The sequence below is a fragment of the Rhinolophus ferrumequinum genome, chromosome 18 (genome assembly GCF_004115265.2).
Source record: "Rhinolophus ferrumequinum isolate MPI-CBG mRhiFer1 chromosome 18, mRhiFer1_v1.p, whole genome shotgun sequence".
Taxonomy (NCBI): Eukaryota; Metazoa; Chordata; class Mammalia; order Chiroptera; family Rhinolophidae; genus Rhinolophus; species Rhinolophus ferrumequinum.
The window spans coordinates 12,525,174-12,546,758 of record NC_046301.1 but is presented as its reverse complement, the minus strand read 5'-3'; positions in this window follow the sequence as shown (position 1 = coordinate 12,546,758).

The following is a 21,585-nucleotide window of genomic DNA, read 5'->3' as shown; positions in this document are numbered from 1 at the left end:
AACGACTATCTCCCCAACCCAGTGCAGCATTGCCAAAAGACATTTTATGGAATGCTAATATCTCATGAGTCTATAGAGTTTTTGTTATTAAAACAGTCTATACAATCAATATTTCTCTTATAATTTACATCTATGTGCTAGAAAAATATTTAATAAAGCCATATACATATGTGCAAATATGTTTTTTAAATTTGCTACACGACATGACTGATTTCCAACAAGCTGTCATGGCCTAAGTGACCAATTAATAATTAGCTTTAAATGTTATGAACTTTGTCTAAAGAAATCAACATCATAATTCAGTTTGTATTGCATTAAATAGCAGCATGCTGTATGAATTTAATTTTGATAATTTCTTGCACCAATTGTAATAAGTTTTTCTGTTTGCTTTAAGCTCTAGCTTTTAGAACCTCCTTTGGTTATCTTGAAGGTTCTTTTGATGTAATATAATTTACAAAGGCCTGAACTTCACGAAAATAATAGAGTTAAAAAAGAAAGCTATATATTAACTGTAAAACTTGATGCTAGCCACTTAGGTATTTTACATGAGAAACATTCCTGTACTTTTAATGTGTGTACACCAAGTAAAGATAAACAGATGGGTATAGGCAAGGTGAAAACTAAAGAAATGAAGACTAAATGACTAGTTGAGATTCAAATGACTTTGACTCCATTTTCTCCATTAACTTCTATAAACGAATCACTCAGAACATGTTTGCATTCTGCAGAATTTCTTTCACCAGAACTTATTTATACAGTTTTATGATTAATTTGTTTTAGTCACAAGCTTCTGGCTGACTAAACGAAGCACATGCCACAAAGTTAGAAGCTTCATCACTTCATATACCTTCATATGGTCAAGAATATTAGAAGCCTAGAAACCCAGGAAATGTTTTTCTTTTATCTTCTACCACATTTTTTTTTTCCCTAGAAAAGGCATTTTTCCCTGCAGTATTAAAAAGGACAGGAGCTACAAATGTGCAGAAGTTGATATAGAAAATTTGTCTCTACATATTCCCAGGATATTAACATTTACATAAATGCAAAATTATCACAATATTTAAGAGTAAAAATAGTTAAATTTGTTACATATGGAATATTTTCTTTAACCCTCATAAAATCCTCTGCTGTAAGATTTCCTCTAGGTTACAGAAACTAGTAAATGGTAAATAATGATGACTTTTTGGTCCATGTCAACATGGTTGTCTTGAGTCTTTTGCCTATTCTTCCAATTAGTTTGCAAACTTCTGACCCTGCTACTTGAATCTTCAACCATGCCACTCATTAACATGATCAAAATAAAGCCTCTCAGAGTTGTTTATTCTTATTTCCAACTGTGTCCTTGGCACAGTAATCACTCTGATTAGAAAACAACTACCTAATTAGAATTGTTGGTGATATATCACATTGTCAATTGCATAAGAGTACGTAAAAGTTATTTAATCATAAATCATATAATCTCAGGGCTAGATGGACATAAAGGTCATCTTATCCAATCATCCTGTAAGACTTAAGGCACACGTGCAAGTAAATCCAAGTTATATTAACATACCTGCCCTTTTATTTAAGAGATAGCATGCTTTTATTTGACAAGAAACTGTTTAACCTTTACCAGAAGTTGTAGATGGTTTAAATTTTTTTCTCATACATTAAATTAATACTGCTCTAGAAAGAAAGATTAGTATTTAAAAGTAATATATAAAATTAAACATTTTTCTATTATATTTGGGAAACTGTTCAGCAGTTAGAGAGTCTCACATATGCATACAAAATTCACGCTTGCCTTTTCCCTGACATTTGCTGTCCAATGACATATGCCAGAGCGAGGTCTAAACGTATTAGGGGACATACACATGGCATCAGTAGACTGTGACTATTTAAAATATGCAATCTTTCTTATCCAGTTTCTTTCCATTTTATTTACCCATCAGTATACTTCAAGTTGTACAATGTTTTCACACTTACTCGACCTCTTGATCTAACCCTGTTTGTTCATCTTCCTTAAGACATTAACCATCACACCTTCTTATAACTTTTAAAACCAGCAACTTTCTAATGTGATAAAATAATATGAGGTACCCCTTAAATGAAGGATCAGTTTACTACACTTTCCTCCTCCTACTTAATGTATATGTTTGTAAAAGTGAGTTTCTGTATTATTTATCATTTCCATTTTGAAATTTAAAAAAATGCTCAAAAATTTAACCAGGGCCAAGAGGGCAGTGTTTTGGTTTGGCACATCCATTTAGGCTTCTTCAGATCATATAGTATGGGTTACTTTCCCCTTTGTTGTCATAATTCCAACATAGGTTTTATCAGGTCATATTATTCTATGAAATAAAAGAAAATTAGCTAAACTGTGATTAGGACAGATGCTTAAATATTTCTTAATTCTGCTTCTTTCCATGTATTGTTTGTTGATAAAATAAGTTCCATCAAGTCTACGTTTAGGTTTTTGTTTTTTGTTTTGTTTTTTTTGTTGTTGTTTTTTTATAAGTTACTAATGTGCTGTGAAAATTTAAATAATCAGATTCATTGTGGCATTCTATATTTACCTGAATGCTGTATCGTGTAATTTTCAACTTATTTTGAAAGTTATTATAGCTTTGTATTTATAGCTTGTCTATTTTAATGATGCTGTTAGAATCTCTGAAAGTCACCAGCTTTTGATGGTGATCACTTGATTCATTTCGAGGTTTATACATTTTTCAGTGTGTGATTTATGTTTGTATCAATATGGTACAGATAACATCATTTTTTATTCAGTTTATAAAGTAGACTTTGCCAAATATATTGACTTGCATTTAATTTATTATATTTCTGATCAGAAAGGTTACAGGTGTAAAGTATAATTTTGTATGAATTAGTGGATGATGATTTAAGTTCTGTAGAGACTTTATTAAATTTATTGTGTGGAGACCTTCATTCCATATTTGATATAGAAAGTAATAGAGATTTCAATATTTAACATATTCATGAGAATAAATAGTCATGAATGAATAACTGATATATATATATATATGTGTGTGTGTATATATATACATATATATATATTTCAGTAATAACAACTGCATTAAAATAGAAAATCAATTCCAGAGAAAATAATCACTTTATATTATACCTTGCATTACAAATATATTTTGATATTTTAACAATATTTATAACAGAACTTTGCATATAGTGAGGACCTCAGAGATTTGATTCAATCTAAAGAATCATAATATGTTCCTCAGATATCATTATTTTTGTCATCTCAAAAAAGAACTTGATAGCAACTATGGATTTTTTAGAACAATATATATTACTTTTTTTTTTTTCCTTTTGGAGAAGACCAAGCGTCACCTTTAGAAAGGAACCAAATCTTAAAATAAGGAATAATCCATCCACCATTGTTGAGATTTCTAATCAGATGTACAGCAGTCTCCCCTTTTCTGCAGTTTCAGTTACCCATGGTCAACCACAGTCCAATAATATTAAATGAAAAAGTCCTGCAATTAACAATCCATGGATTTTAAATTCCATGCTGTTCTGAGTAGCATGATAAAATCTCACAGAGTCCCATGGAGTCCCACTTGAGAAAGTGAATCTTCCCTTCATCCAGTGTCTTATATGCTCTAGATGCTCCCTCACTCATTAGTCACTTAGTAGTGACTAACTTTTGTGGTATTATAGTGTTTATGTTCAAGTAACTCTTGTTTTAATTTATAGTGTCCCCAAAGCACAAAAGTAATGATGCTGGCAATTTGGATATGTCAGAGGGAAACCATAAAATGCTCCCTTTAAGGTGAAAGTTCTTGACTTGATATTTATATTTCATTATTAATTATTATTTTTCTTTTACTGTGCCTAATTTATAAATTAAACTTTAAGGTGTGCACATATAGGAAAACAAACAAACAAACAAGGAAACAATATACAGGGTTTATGAAGTTCTAGTCATTCATTAGGGGTCTTGAAACATAGTCCTTTGGATAAGGGGAGATTACTGTACTCTGATTTTGAAATTCTTTGAAATATTCTTCTCTGCCCTCAATCAGATAAAAAATGTTTATATGTGGTATATTCTCCCAGATTTTTTGATGGAAGTTTGCACCTACGTAATTGAAGTTTCATGTCTGTATCAGTGAGGGTTCAACCAGAGAAATAGATCCAGTAAAATTACATTCATATAAATATAGCATTTATATTTATATATAAAATTATATATCTATATATGGCTCTAGTAAAAGGAACTGGCTTATGTAGTTGTGGATTTGTGGGGCTGACTAATCAAATCAGAAGTCTGTTGGGCAGATGCTTCAGAAGGAAAAATCATGAAAAGGATGGAATCTCACAGGAAAGAGCAAAGCTACTGTACACAGGAGGACTTTTCCTCTCCTTCAGTTCTGCATGAAGACTGTCCAATCAATTAAGTCAACCCCACCATAGATCCCTACTTAAACTCAACTCATTGGAGACTTTAATAAATCTGCAAAATCCCCTCATAGGAGCACATAGGTTCATGTTTGACTACCTGGGAACTCCAGCCTAACCAAGTTCATACATCATAAAGCATCGCAATGTCCATCAAAGAGCCCATTATATGTGACTTTATCTCTATCTATTCAGTGCGTGGAAATGTGAAAGACTATTAGTGAATTTTGCCTTTTGGAAGAAGTAGGTAACACTTCCATTGTTTATTCTGAATTCTTGCCCACATTTCCATATATTCTCTGTCTTTTGGGGTATCTACATCATACACAAACCTAGACATTTTGGAGTGATACAGCAATATAATATTTTAAATTGTCGAGAGACAATTTTTTTCATGGTCATTGAGTGTTTCCCCCTATAGCCCAACATAATTATACTATAGCACAAGCGTAGTAAATGAATGTACATGGGTGAATCTATACTTATGCGTTGGCTGGTAGACACACTCTCCTTCCAAGATCATACACACACACAGAAAATTAGTGTCTTTTGTGGGTATGTCACATGCTTGACACCTACACATTAGGAAACAATATAAAATTTGAGAGAATAATTAAGGGGGAAGGTTAAAGGCATCTTCTGAATCTGCTTTATCTCTTAAAATGTATTGAGAATAGAATGCATGTTTTTGGATGGAACTAAATAAAACTAGCCCCACTCCTGCTGCTGAAGACCAGTCAGGAGCAAGATAAGGATCTCCACTTTTATGACTTCTATTCATCATTATACTGAGGTTCTATTGCAATTTGGCCATAAAAAGAAATACATTATTCATATTGGATAAAAACAAGTAATGTTTTTATCTGTAGACAATGTAACTATCTATTTAGAAAATCTGAAGGACATAAAGAAAACAGCTACTAGAACTAATTAGTGAGTTTAGCAAATTTAAAGAATATGCAATATTCAATAATCAGTTGTATTGCTATTTGCTAGCAATGGACAGCCATCAATTAAAATAAGAAAATAATATTTCCAATAGCACAGAAAAGAAAAATACTTAGGGGAATCAAACAAAAAGTAGCACGGTTGCTAATTTGTTTTATTACGAAAAGAATGTGTGGATCTAGTTTATAAAAATACTGAAAATTACTCTAATATTATTGATTTAAAGGTACTGAAATAGAATTACGATAACAATCAGGGTTGGGAAATATTTTACCTCAATCCAATCTAATTCTAATTCCTTTCTTTAAGTATCATGACTATTTTTCGGTAATTTGAACACATTCAATTTATTTAATAATTAAGACCAAAATTTAAAATATTACCAATTTATCTTCGCAATACACAATCGAGATGTAAACTTTAGCTTAATTTATGAGCTAAAGTACTGATATGAATCGCTTCCCTTAACCGCCACACTCATATAGCAGGAAACCAAATATCCTTTCTATCATAAGAATTTTAAAAAATCAAGTGATCATTTTTCAGTTATGGGGGAAAAAAAGGTCATTTATTCTATGCTTCTCTACTAGTTAAGTTCAACTTAAGGATTTAAGAGAGGAGGGAAAAGAATAAATTTTATTTCTTACCCCTCATGTAGTACAAAATAGAAATCAAGTCTGATTTATGCAGTATATTAGATACAACTTTACTGTTTTCAAAATTGATAAATTACTAAATGAATGAAAATATCCTAAAGCTTATCATAACCTGCTATTAAGGCATACTTAAAATAGATAGTATCCCGCTGGTTCTCATGGGCACCAACATATTTCCAGTAATTCAGAGTAAGGGATTTAGTTGAATTGCTAATTGCCTACATGAAACTAGGTCATATAATTTGCCATTGAATTAATTATATAAATACAAATGTATTGTTCTACTCTTTGTATTTTAGCAAGTTAGCTGTTGGTTATGATAATTTGTACTTTAAAAAATATTTTGTTTTTACTCAGAGGAAGATTTTCAACAAATTTTAAATTAATATGATTTTTCAGAACACAATTTTAAAAGCTACCTTTTCACATATAAAATTTATACCTCTGCCTTTTCCTTTTTAAAAATAGTACAAATTGAGATGTGAAAGTTAAAACTAACTTTTAGGCAGTATTAGAAAAAAAAAAAGGTATTATTATGACAGACAGAGATGTGATGTGATAAAAATTACTTAAAGATAGTTTTAAGGCCAAAAGAGATATCATTATAATAAGCCAGTTTTCACCTTCAATTTGAGAAATAAACTCAATCTATAAGTGATAGAAGACAGTTACATTTGCTAAAAAAAAAGAAAGAAAGAAAGAAAGAAAAAAATCATTCAGACGCATGGGGAAGGCTGTACTATGTGCTCTTTAAGTCATGTTCTATAGGTACATTATTTCCACGTGGATGGAGTTTGGTCAATTCTATCTTGACAAGCATTATCTAACTTTGACTTATTATGCCTATTTGAATAATGTCACAGGATTTAAAAATAGAATATTATTCACACTTTAAAGACACCATGGTTTCAGTATGTTAATGTTCACCAGAACATTAGTTTGCAAAATTAATATTTTAATCCCATTATGGAATTACAATTCCGTATTTCCTAGTGTAAATATCTATGTTATATTTTATTTTTTTCCAGAGTAATTTTTATTCTGCTAAACAATCATTGACCTTAAATGAAAAGTCAGCTAAATAGTTCTTCATCAAAAGAGGTTTACTCAGAAACAACAAAGAATTGCAGTGTGGTACAAGCAACTATGGCAGGGCATCCACATGTCCAATAAAACAAAGGAGGGGGAAACTCTTTTGTAGAGGGAAGAGGAAGTTGGGAGGGCTTTTTCAAAGAATTCTTCCAGTTGTGCTTCCTGATTGATGTAGGGCATGAAAGCTGCCCCTCTGGCCTCCCTTCTTCATTTTAAATGAGGTGTCTGTTTATTACTTATTTTAGAGATGATAGCATTGAATATTATATTTTAATAAGATGGTTGTTTAAATCTTATCTTTAATCATATAAATTTAAAATACTAAAAAATGGAGATGAGGAGAATGAAATTTGAATTTATACATTGAGATTAGTAAGGAATTTCAGAAATATCAGTCTCTTCCTCAGTAAATGACACCTATGGGAAATGACTCAATGACATATATGGAAATAAGAAAGTGAAGAGTGTGTGTACGTATATGTACTTATATAAAAATTAATGGTCGTCAGAAGTAGTGATCAGTTTATAATTTTCCAATAAGTATATTAAGGCTATATATTGGTAAAATATAAACATATTGTATCAGTATTAATGTAAATTGTGATTATGCCTACTTTATTAGCTAGCAATCTATATACCTCATGTAATCTGACTAAAACTCTGCAAATTATTATTTACTACTCTTACTACCAAACGTTTTTCCTGTGTGTGTGTGTGTATGTATGTGTGTGTGTGTGTGTGTGTATGTTTATACATTACTTTGTAGTTTTCAAATAAAGCTGAAAAATCAAGAATTCCAATTTTTTAAGATTAAAAATAACTTCATAGGAAAGCTACATCACTAGGTTTTCAGTCAACCATCATCATGCCAACCCGCTTATGTCAGGCCTACGTACACTTTCTCTGTTCCCTCCTAAGACTAACACCTCTAATTGTATACTACACAGTACTTATCTTCTTTCAATTATTCGAATTTATTTTTTTACTGCAATGGTCCCATCTCCAGTCTAAATAATCCAATTTTCCTTCTTTATTGACAGTGCCTATCAGGACATAAAGATACTTAAAATTTTCCTGTGGAAAACAGTAATAAAACATTCTATATTTTACATCCTTTGTCAGTCACTGCCCTAGTTCTCCCCAACCTTTAAAATGACACATTTCAATAAAACTATTATTAATAAAAATACCTATCATTTTCGAGTGTTTACAGTAGATTCTAAGCACTGTTTATAGTACTTTGTGTGTCCTGACTCATTTATCTCTCTTTGTTCTGGCACTGCTTTACCTCTCCTTTGCTCTTGAACCCACTCTCTCAGGCTTTCTTCCCAACCACTCTATTGAACTGTCTTTTATTGCTGCTGTTAATGACCTCCATATACTCATATATATAAGTGTTTAATTTGGGGTCTGCCCTTCATTTTACATCCAGGGAGCATTTTTTACTATTAAATATTTTCTCTTTGAGACTCTTTGTTCACTTGGTTTCTAGGGTACTACAGACTTCCAGTTTTCCTTATGTCTTCAGCTGTGTACTGGCTGGTTTTCTGAGTAATTTGCAACTTTTTTGCTTGTTTTCAGCTCTAGAAGACAGAGTACCTGGAAATAAGTTTTTGCTATTTTTTTTCTGTCTACATTTACTACCTGGATAGTCACCTAATACTGTGTGTTTAAATAATATTTATATATACCTCTAGTTCTAATGACAACCCTGCTCCAAATTTTTGCATCCAATTGCCTACTATATAGTTTCTTCTGGATAATTCATAGCCACCTGCAGCAGGTGTTACTAGGAAATTCGCAGTATCCTCCTGAGCATTTGGAAACCACACTTCCTAGCACCCTTGCATTTTGGCAAGCCCACGTGGGTACTGCTAGCCAATGGTCTGAGAGAAGAAATGTGTGTGACTTTTAAGTCTAAACACAGAAAAATGAGAGTGAAGTCTCCTTGTACTCATTTTTTCTGCTTTAATAAACAAATCGGTTTTGTCAAGATGCTATGGCTACAAAAGATGGTATCTGCTTCAGCCTGTGTGGGCAAAGCCCTATATTGATTGGCTAATCCTGTGAGAGAAATTTACCATTGTTGACAAACTCTTAAGATTTGGAGGTAAAATAATCCCTGACATGTAACTTAGACTACTTCAGTGACAATAATATCTAAAAATTAACATATTTTAAACAGACACTTGATTTCCTTCATCAAAACATGTGTTCTCCAAACTACAAACTACCCCATAATGGTCAATGACGTTATCTTTAGCCAACTACACACGTCAAACATCTAGGAGTCATTCCCCACATCGACATCTAATCTTTCAGAATATCCTTTTATTTCTAACATCATATTTCCCCAAACCTACCATATTTTGTCACTACCGCCACAGCCACAGCCACACTCATTTAAGCTATAATTACCTTTGCCTGGAGGTTTGGAAAACCCTCCCAAATAATCATCCTTTCTAATTGTATCCTTCATACTATATTTACCACAAAGCATCCCCCAATGAAAACACAATTGCTCCCTTTACAATCCTTTGGCAACTTCCTATTTCATGTGGAAGATAATCCAGAATCTTCTCATAGCCTACAAAGCACTATTATTACTTTTTTTCCCTACTATGATGATGTCATCTACTTTGTGGACTGCCCTTGCTCAGGGTGTTTAAAACATCCTGATTTTCTTTGCAGTTCTTAACCCTGTAAAGCTTGTTTCTGTCCTGGGACTTTTGCAGTACTGTTCTCACTCCCTCAAATGTTCTTCAAGATCTTTGCTGCTTCACTCCCCAATATTCTACTCAAAGGCTATATGGTCACAAAAATAATCTGTCACACCACAAATTCACATCCTTCATTTTTCCCCAGTCTTGTTTTATTTTTCTTCATAGTATGAATCACTGCGTATGTGTATGTAAGTCTGTGTGCACATGCATGTCTGTGTGTGTGTGTGTGTGTGTGTGTGTGTTTACACTTCTTTCTTGTCTATATCAAACATCGGATTATGAATTCTATGAAGGAGTTTTCTCTTTGTTTTCACAATTTTATCCCTGGAACTAGAGTAGTGCTCAGAATGAAAAATGTGTGCTTAGTAAATATTTGTTAGATAAATAAATTCTATTATTATTATTCTATATATGCATTCTCAAGAAATAAAATACACTTGCAGTGTCATTTGAACAAGTAATATTCAGCTAAACCTATGAAGTTATTCTATTTGAACCTATAAATATCTGCTATTTATTCCTAAGAATTTAAATTAGAATCTAAAAATGCTGAGATTTTACAATTTGTTAAATAATAAATTGTCAATTTTTTTTTCTGTTTCCTACCTAACTACATACAGAATTCCAAACAAGCAGAGAAAATGATTCAACTAAGATATTTACATTGCATTATTTATGCATATAATATATTATTAAAATAAAGTTATGCGCTTTTGAACTCACCATCATCATGCTTACCTACATTAAAATTCCTTTACTAAGTCAGAATTGATCATCTGTATGAAACAAATTTAAGAAAAGCTGAAAGCTGAAAGTAGAAGAATTAGATTTTTTCAGATTTCTCTGATAAAAGACTTAAAGTAATATACACTTTTACTCCTTTAAACACTTAAAAGTTGAAATGATTATGCTATTTTTAACCTCAGACTCCCAACTTGTGGCTGAATTAGTGAAAACACCCAGCTTTTTACACTTCTGACACCGCTAACTATGCCCTAGTGAATATTCTCCTTTAGCTTTTCAGGCACTACAACTCTCCTCTGCATTCCCCCAAATATTCTCATGAGTTCTACTAAATTCCTTTTGTTCAGAAATGTTTGTGCTCCTCGGAGTTCTTTCCTGTGTTTGGTTTTCAGATCTTACCATAATCTTTCACTGTAGGCGTTCTAGGCAATCCCTACAGCGACACCAAATTTACTTATATCTAGACACCAGGTCACACATCAATAATGACTCAGATAGACAGATACTCACATATCACATGTAAATCAAGGAAATGTTAATAGATAATTCAGGACAAAAGTTGAATCCTTTAGATATATGGAAATAGGGGAACACACAGATTAATGTAAGCTACTAGTAATGTTGCAGGCCTTGGTTGACTCTTGGGTTTACATGCATTATGTTATTAAAATGAATGAACAAATTAATTAGACAGAGATAAAAGATAAAATGAAGCCTGGCTATGCATAGACCAATGATGATATCATATCATGAATCAAGGATTAATTCGTTTTTCTGTATCTGAGATAATTTTTGTTAATTGTATGTTCAGTGATATACAGGCCTACGCTGCTATGAGCCATAATGCATGCACATTTGCGTCATCAATAGAATTAATATTTGTTTTCTTATAGGACCATACATTTTCTTCCATATGTTATATAACTGCCCCACAGGAAAACATTCTCACAAATTCCTTTTAGCTCCTTTTAAAAAAATGAAAAAATAAGCTTTCTTGCCATGATCTTCCTTGAGAGGACTGTGTGGCTTAGTACTAGAAGTTTTCTGAATATTTACAATGATCTTGACAATTTTTTTTCAGGTTACTATCAACACTATTCAAAAATTTAAAATATGAATATTTAATTTTTGTAATTAGCATTTATATTTTATAATATATATAATTTAACTGAAATGTTTTGTAAGAAAACACTGTTTTAAGAAAAAACATAAAATTAGCAAATGTCCAGAAAGCCATGTATTTTTATGCATACATGCAATGCCTATTAATAGGAAATAATTTCAGATGGGAATTATGAATTAGCAATGTTATCATTGTATTTTATCATATATATGTGCTTAGGGAGTTGACTGTTTGTTATTAATATTTGATAAGCTTGAGACGTATTAATGCCTTTTAGTACATGTACAATATTGCTGATAAAAGTATGTGTCTGTACCATTTGTCAATCATTTACTAAAATAGATAAGTGAGAATGACTTTTTGTAATCTTTTAAATATAGTGAAATTTATTTTTACAAACTTCACAAAGTCAAACTTATAAAAATCATAAATAGTATAGATTTGTTGTTGTTTGAAACTTAGACTGAGTATGAGTTATTCATTTGTATCAGGTAGAATAATCCAGGAGAAATCTCTGTTTACGCTGGAAATTTAAAGTGAATGTAGAAATGACAATGATTTTCATTGAAAAAGTCTTCTATTATCACAGACAAAAATGGCACAGCAATAGTAAACCTTGACTTCCTTCATAAGTATTAAAAACTCGTTTGCTTGTGGAAGACTAAAATGCAATTAACATCACAGATACTATTGAAGGGATTTATGTTGATATATATAGCACTCCAGTGTTTAGGCAGGACAAGCAGTTCTTAAAGGCCAATAGTCAAAAATAAGTGTCTGAGTGCAAAACAAAGAACAGACAAAAACTTTTGAATTGCTGAAAGATCAAAGTTTTCAAAGACCTGTTTATAATATTTGGCCTACATTTTATTGCATTCAGAAGTTTAATCATGTAATTGGCATTTTTTAAAATGCCAAATTTATGAAAATACTAGCTGACTAGCCAAAAATTACAGCATAGCAGTAGATAAAATTTCACTGAGTTTAAGTATCAGACTATAGCAGTGCTTTTTCTCCTGGATAAATCCTTGTGACTTCCATTCTGATGGAATTTCTACTAGATGTCCAACTGAAAACTCTACTATATATATGCCAGCATGAGTGTTACAGTCTACATAATGTACTGTGATTTAAATAGTGTTTTCTAATAGTTCCGCTTTTCATGTATCACAGAAGAAAATCCTGCCCATGTGAACGTGCGTGCGTGCATGTTTGTACATGTGCGTGTGTGTGCATGTGTACATATGGTAGAATACAAATTATAGTTCCTACAATGTGCTTGCAAGTGATAAAAGCAAACTCTGACTAACCTGGTAATAAAAAAGGATACTACATGAAAGCTCAGAATCAACAGAAGAGAAAAAACAAACTTTGGGGAAAAAACAGGCGTCTGGGAACCTCTTGAGAAGTTTAAGTAGAAGAGGACTTTCATTTGATTGTTAAGTCTGAGCTCCTTTGGGTCCTTTTGTCTTTCCACATAAAATTGAATTTATAGAACATGCAGCACAATAGTTTCAGCTATAGTTGACTGCTTCCAGTGTGTTTGGGACAGGAAGTAAGACAAAAGGAAATCCCTAAGGACAGGATGATAGACAGTTTGGAATAACATTAACTACCAAAAAGAAGGCAAAAGTCAAGCTACTTACCAACTTTGTCATGTTATTATATTTGAGTTTATACCTACCAAGAGCAGAAACTAATGTGGAATAGTATTTTCAAAATGGCAGATGCTTTTTCCAACACACTGGCCGAAAGACTTTGCACTGAGAATTCTGGGGATCTTCTCATTTGCACTTCACTGGAATTTATCTAAAGTTATTAATAATTAATTATAATTATAATAATGTGTAAATTTCGGTATCCCTTGGAAATCTAAAAATTTCTTTTAAAAATTATGAAACACTTTATAATGAAATTTGAAATTTAACTAAATTATAACATTTCCTGTCCTTCATTGATTGATATGATGTTACTAAGTCACTATAGGCAAGTTTTCAGTTGTGTTTTTAGAGGCTTCAGGCTATAAGGTCTCTTCCTTTAGGCATATTTGCAATCAAATTGCATAGTGTAGTCAATGTCATAGTTGCAGTCAAAGTTAATGAAAATAGTTCACTGAAATTCAGCTATTTGGTCCCATATGGTGTCACGGTTTCATAAATCAGCCTTCACTTAGTTGAATGTAGAGTGATGATACACTTAAGGATTTTTTTTTTCCTTTTCAATTCAGAGGCTAAAGAAGAGATTCTAAAATTAATAATCCAATTCTGACAATTGTGATGAATGATAGAGACAATTGAATCATGATGCATGTGATATCACTTTAATCATGCTTATTTTAATGATTACATATAATAATAGATGCTCATTGTAGAATTTTAAGTAATACGTAAGGGCATACAAAAGGATAAGGAAAGTCATCCATAAACCCATGACAGTAAGATATAATTAGCATGAGATGAAACAGAGATCAGAGAAAAGATGTTTTTGAATCTACAACATAAGATGCCACTCTTTTAACTATACATATATTCATATTTATTATCTATAGAATATATTCAATTATATTTTACTACTACGTTATATTTTATTGTGATAGTTTCCCTGTCCTTGGGTATCTTCCCAATATATATGCAATTTTAAAGGTTTTGGAGTCATTCATGTAATCTTTTAATTCCTGGAAGACTTGGAAAATTTTCCAGGTCTCATGGAATCTTCAGTTTCTTTATCTATAAAGTGGATATAATAATTTCTGATTCTCAGGGTTCTCGTGAACATTTCAACTAAGATCTCCAAAAAAGTGTTAACACTGTGCTTTTATAAAGTAAGCGTTAAATAAATGTTTGATAATATTTTAATTGTATATGTAAAATTCTATCAAATATGTATATTAACTTTATTTTTTAACTATATAATTAAAAACAGGTGGTTTTTTTTCATTTAAAAATAATAAATAACGTTTCTTTTATACAGAGTGCTGACAATATTTGGTGCCCTTAGAAAAATCTATGTTTTGTAAATTATTCACTTTTTAAATGATGTAGACTAATGTCCCATTATGTTAGCAAAGATAATGGAAAATTAAGTTTTAAAAAATGGGAAATGTTTTCACATTGCGTATGATTCTGAAATTGGAGATGAATCATTTGACAATTTCCGTTGTTTCTAGATGTACCTCCTTTTTCTTTTACTTCATTTCAAATTATAATGAATGTTTTATTATTTGCAAAAAAATACGTAAGTGTAATTAAAATTTCAAACTATTATTTCTCATGTAATAAAAAGAGCATCATTTTTAAGTGTAAATTATTTGTGACGTAACAGAAGGGACACTGGGACTCTCTTTTATTAATATCATTACTATCTGGGGTAGTGATTCCAGGATGATTATTGAGGATAGACTCCACATAGAACCACAAAATTTTAACCAAGGACCAAACTGAAAGCAAGTTATGTCACTTCAAGCCCCTCTTATACTTCAATAGGGCCCCTCCTTGCTGTACCCAAGAGCATATCTTATCTAATGCACTCACACATAGGCCTTCATGAACCTGCAAAGGACCAGGGCCCCTTCCAGACCATGAACAGCCCCCTCCATAACATCCATGTAAGAAGTGATCCACATGCAGTATGAGATTATGATGGCCTGTGTTTATGAAAATAATGTTTGTAACTTGCGTTTGTAGTTGTTAATTGTACAGATTTAGAAGAGTGTTAGTGAGAAATATTTTCCAAACTGCTGAGTGGACTTACTAATGTTGAAATTTCCTTGAGATTGCCTGCAATAATGGATTTGCCCAAAGAAACACATTTAAATAAAAATTGATAATTAATTTTTTTTCATAGAAGAAGTTTTAGGCAAGCAGCATGGGAGCAGACTCATTACTTTAGCCAGACAGCCAAGAATCAAATCCTTCTTCAGCCACTCACTGTATTACTGTTCTGCCTCTCTCAGCTTCAGTCTTTATGTAATAGAAATTATGCTACCAACCTAGTCTGATAGGAGTTTGTGTGATAATAGGTGGGATTGCTTCATGTACATGTCAGGCTCTGTGTGTGGCAGAGTTTGCTGGCCTCCCTCAGCTCCTAAAGTCTTTAATTCCATAGAGGAAAAGTATCAGGTAGAACCAGGTAGAACTTTGTGTTTTTCTTTAGCAGCTGCTGTACCTCTCCGATAGGACCAGGCTACAATAATTTGTGTATAATTAACAAATGGAAGCTTTTTCCTATGTCCTTTTTCCTTTTGCCCCATCCTCAATCTTTCTCTTGAACAAGAGCCTCCAAGTAGACACAGACTCCCCTGTGTCCCTGGCTACCAGGGCCTTTATACCTTCATGCAGCATACACTCAGCCCTAAGAAATTTGTCCAAAACAATGTAGCTGCATTTCACTTAACTGCTCATCTAGTAGCCCTATCTTTTCTTTTTAATGCTTTGTCTTGTTTCTTCTTTCTCATTGGAGGCATTGGTCTTTTCTTAGATTTCAGCCTGACTAATTAAGTTATGACCTCAGCACATTCATAAAGAAAAGTTATGATTTTATAGCTCGTTTTCTCTTTTTTCAGGGTGAGGGTGATGCTCATTCCAGTTTTCCTTCCTAAATAGAGATCAAATGTCTCTGTGTGCATGTATAAAAAATATTGTTATTGAGTATTGCTAATTATGTGTAAATGAAAAATACATTGTAAATAAAATGGTGCATAGCTAAATTTAGTCTAACCAAGGTTTTTTTGTTGTTTTTTTTTCCCCAACTTATTCTAACATTGAAAGAAAATAAAGGAATTGAAGTATTATTTAACAAGTGCAAAATGAATTTTTAAATATCACAACCTTAATTAAAAGTGAGAATAAAACGAAATGTAAGTAAATCTGCTGAAAGTGTTAGTAAATAAAGTCATGGGTTATTGTTCTCCAATTCACAGGCATTTTTTTATTTTATTAAGCAAAAGAAACCAGTATGCATTATTTAAAATTTGTTTTTAATCAAATAGTGTATTTGTGCATAGTTTTATAAAAGTTCAGCAAAAGTATCCTGGACATAAAGAAATATAATTGTTGTCATTGGTATTATTGTTATTACTACTGTTATTATTATTAATAGCATAGAATTATATATAATTATTAACATTATACCGGTCTTTAAGGTAATTCTATTAGTTAGCTATAGCTGTGTAACAAATATTACAAGCTTAATGGTCTAAAGAAACCCCAATTTATTATCCCGCTGTTTCCATGGATCATGAATCTGGATCTGTATATATTAGCTAGGTTCTCTACTCAGGATCTCACAAGGATACAATGAAGGTGTTACCCAGGCTGCAATCTCATCTGAGGCTCAGAATCGCAGAATCCTCTTCCAAGTTCACTGTTGACAGAATGAAATTCCTTATGGTTGTAGGAGTGAGATCTCCACTTTCTTTCTGGCTATCAACCAAGAGCTTCTGTCAGCTCCCATATGCTGTCTCATCCTGGACGTGTGGCCCTCTGCACAACACAGCAGTGTGCTATGTTAAGGCCAGCAGTAAAGTTTTTTCTCCCTTCACATCACTTCAATCTCTTTCAAGGCCTCCCTTTATTAGGTCAGCCTCACCCAGAATAATCTCCTTCTAATTAACTCAAAGTCAACAGATTAGGGACCTTAAATACATCTGAAAAAACCACTTCTGCCATATGAAGAAGCATAATCACAGGAGTGATATTTCATCATATGCACAAAACTCACTCACGTATCTGGGGTCAGGGGACATACAGAGATCAGAGAGCGGTGGGCAGGATCCTTGGGGACTGTCTGAAAAATGCTATCCACCACAACAATCTTATTTTTCCATGGGACAATAATGATATAAAAGTCAAGATATTCTCTATAATATACTACATTTATTGTCTAAAAATTTTGTTAGCGTGATATCTGTGTATGTTCAAATATCCCTTGTCCTCTGTGGAAGAGAACAGTGAAGAGTCATGGGTCTTTTCCAGAGGCAGCTTCATTAGAGCCATTGTCTCTTTTCATTTTATGTGCTAACCATATTTTCAGGTAATAACAATGCCTGAAAATATCATTTCTGCCTGTTTATTTTATGCCATAAGAATATCATACATTATTCAACGACTTCAATGTTTGTATATTTACTCTTAGACTACAATACCTGAAATGTAATTTTAAAGTGCATTCTCCCTTTAGACTTTTAGTCACATTGTCATTGGTTCTGGCAGGAATTGTGACATTAATTATCACCTTCACCAAGAATGCCAGTATCTGTCTCAGTTGACAATGTTAGGCCACGGGCCTTATGTAGCATAAATAAATGGGGATATTTCATTTGCTCCTATTCCAAATTCACTGTCAGGCTGAGTTGGCACTGTCTTGATTGCACTGAATGTTTAATCTACATAATTGTTAAGTATTTTAGTGAATTTATTTTTTAGACTGCATTATAATTATCTCTGCCACTTACATTTTTGTTTTTTGTATACATGTTTGTAGTGCTCTGCATGCATCCTCTCATAACAAGTTTATTCTATATCTTAGTACCAGTATGTCATTTTGATTAATCATTGTTGTACAGTCTATGTTTGGGATATTTGTTCAAGAATGAACACATAGGTGCCCTTCCTTCTGAGTGTTTGAATATATGATAATAACACTCTATGCATTCACATATAAATCACAATATGTCTGGCTATATTATTTGATATATTGCTTTGTATAATGATCGAGAGCAAAGTAAATGACATTCCTTCAACTTTTGACTTTGGCTATGGCACTAAGAAACTTTCAATTTTTTCCCTTCTGTCGATAATTTCATATTCGCTTTCTGATTATATGTAAAACATCCTTCTTTGTTCTCCTATTATAAAACTAAACAAACAAAACAAAATCTTCAACCTACATATAATGGACATCGTGTTACATACCCCTGTACACATTCTACCTCTCTCACATTTTATAACACCTATGCCGTTGGTAGAATTCACACAGTTATAAAAGAAGGTCTTGATTAATCTACATTGATCATGCTAACCCCTGAGTTTAATTATTCACTGCATGATGGTCACCTGATTGTATAAATCAGGTCATTATTAGACACAGGATCTTTTTCAGTTTTTTTTGTTTGTTTGTTTTTTCCCCGCCATTCTCAGGTATTACTTATGATGAAGAGCTAATTGAAAACAGTAGATATCAGTTCCAGTTTCTAGTTTTGGAATTAACAAAAACAAATATCCTAAAGACCCCAAATTATTGAATATCAAGCTACTTTTAGTGAATACCAAACTTTCAAGAAATTAAAGTTATTCTCTAGAGACAAAAACTTAGACATGTAAGCTTCATTTACCCTGGAGCAGTATACCAATCTGATATTGAAATTAACCCTTAGAATTTATAACTATAAACCTAGAAATCGGGATTCATATTTATATAACCCATATGAATGAAACTCTCCAGTAAAAAAATTAACTTAAAATATGGCAACAGGCCAGTGGCCTGGAGTGCAAGCAGTAGCAAAAGCTAACTGGCTGTGAAGAGACAGGTTTCCCACAAATAAGATTAACTCATAATCCAAAATTATAAAACATACAAGAAAGTAAATGTGTAATAAGAGATAATTAACAAAAATTACAAGCAGTAGTATTAGATCTTTTGAGTTCCCCATAATGTAAATATTGAATAGAGATTCAGGAATAAATATTTATCTTAGTCAACATATTGTTGACCATACAAAACATGTCTGTATTTGACAAGTCACCTGAAGGGCTCACAGTTTGTGATCTTTTCTTTAGCAAAAGTTTCATTGTGAGAGAATAGTGATTTATGAGACCTCTATTGTAAAACTGTGAATTAAGAGTTTCATATCTAAGTTCTTGGTTCTTAAGTTTCCTTCACCATAATTACACACCTACCATGTAAAATATAGTTTCATTTTGATTACTTAATTCTAAATATCAGCTAAGATATTTTATGTAATTATCAACATAGCACACGACTCAAGTTAGCCTTGGGGTGGTAACACATCTCAGTTTGCCTGGGAAAATCCAAGTTTAGGTCTTGTGTCTAAACAAAAGCAAATAGTAGCCCACTTTTATTCTTAAAACTTTCCCAGTTTTGGGGCGGCCGGTTAGCTCAGTTGGTTAGAGTGTGGTGCTCTTAACAACAAGGTTGCTAGTTCGATCCCCATATGGGCCACTGTGAGCTGCGCCCTCCACAACTAGACTGAAACCACTACTTGACTTGGAGCTGATGGGTCCTGGAAAAACACACTTAGAATAAATAAAAGTTAAAAAAAAATTAAAAACTTTCTCAGTTTTAAATGATATATGGCCACCAGTTTTAAATTATAATGTGAATACATTCTCCCATTGAGTTGAAATGTCTAGAAGAAAGGTGAGCCTCAGGTAGTGATGCTTGGAACCATCTCTTGCCAGGTAGTGAGAGCCATTTGTTAGCATCTCTTTCCAACTCCATTTTCAGGGACACCAAGTTGATACCTTGAAATTTGCAAATATGAGAGTATTTACACTCTGGATAATGACAAAAACTACAAATCAGCCCCCCTCTCCCTGCCCATTACCTAGTCCTGTACACTGTTGCCTTTAAGAATGGTATTTGTTTGTTTGTTTTACTTTTTTTTTTCAGTATTTTTTTCCCCATGGCTTCTGATTTCTTTTCTTTTGTTCTCTTACACATTTCAAACTTTTATCCACCTTCTCAGACTCTCTCTCCTCATGGGACAAGATGGTTGCAGCTCTTACAGGCCTATGTTCCTATCAACAATCCATGCCGAACTGTTTCAGGGGATTCCCACTGCATGATTGCCTGATATGAAAGAGGGGTTTGGATCCTTGCATGCACCTCTCCATCGTTCACATTATAGCCTATAGCTGTTACCTTGGTCCTTGGACACCTATCTCATATTGTCTTTTTGCTGACCTTTTCCTCTGCCCTGCTGCCTCTTTTCTATGCCCTGAAATTTCTTATAAGTTTTCTCCCAGGTATTCAAATTGAGACAGAAAGAGCATCAGTAAGCAGTTATTTCCCAAACAGATACCTACATAAGTCATGACATGACAGTTTCTTCTTCCTGATGAAAACTTCTCTTTCTACAGCTGATGCTCTGAGGGACTCTCTTACTTAGAATCTGCAATAAGGAGATAGGATGGAAAAGGGAGTCAAAAGCCATAAAAGGATGCTTCCCTTAATATTGTGAGCCGATGACTTATAACTCCAATAATTGTCTTTGCATTTCTCCATGTTCATTGATTGAGCATCTTCAGGTAAGATAAGACCAGCCCTGTCCCTTTTGGTTATTCCTAAGAACCACCGGGTGTTTCTATCTAAACTATGAACGTATTTAGCTTCTAAGATTTTCAGCTGTGTGGCTTTAGCTGAAAATTTTTGACAAGCAGAGATGTCACATTTAACACTTTGCTACACATACCACCAGGTAAAGTTTTGTCCTCTTCATAATCTCAAAGATTGTCCGTTACCCAAAGATGGTTTCTACTAAATATTTTCTGTGTTTAATCCACATTCTCTGATTACTCTTGCCTCTCCAAGAGCTTTCCCTTATGTGGCTTACTGTCCATACTATGGGTTTTAATGACCTCAAAGTACACCTCTAGTACTGTATACAGTCTTTTAAGAGATCCCTGACCCTTTCAAGAATGTAAACTTGTGATTTTATTTTTTTCAAGTCTGAATTATTCTCTTCAGAGATGGTTGTATTACCATTTCTGCTCCAATTATTTCTATTGCTTCCTTGGGTAATTAATTTACTTAGCAGTTTAAACTTGGAGGGATATAAATTTGAAAGAGTTTATATTTCTCCAATGACTCCTTTCAAGCATGCTCTCCAGAATAATTGTTGACCCCTAGAGCTATTTGGGGCAGATGG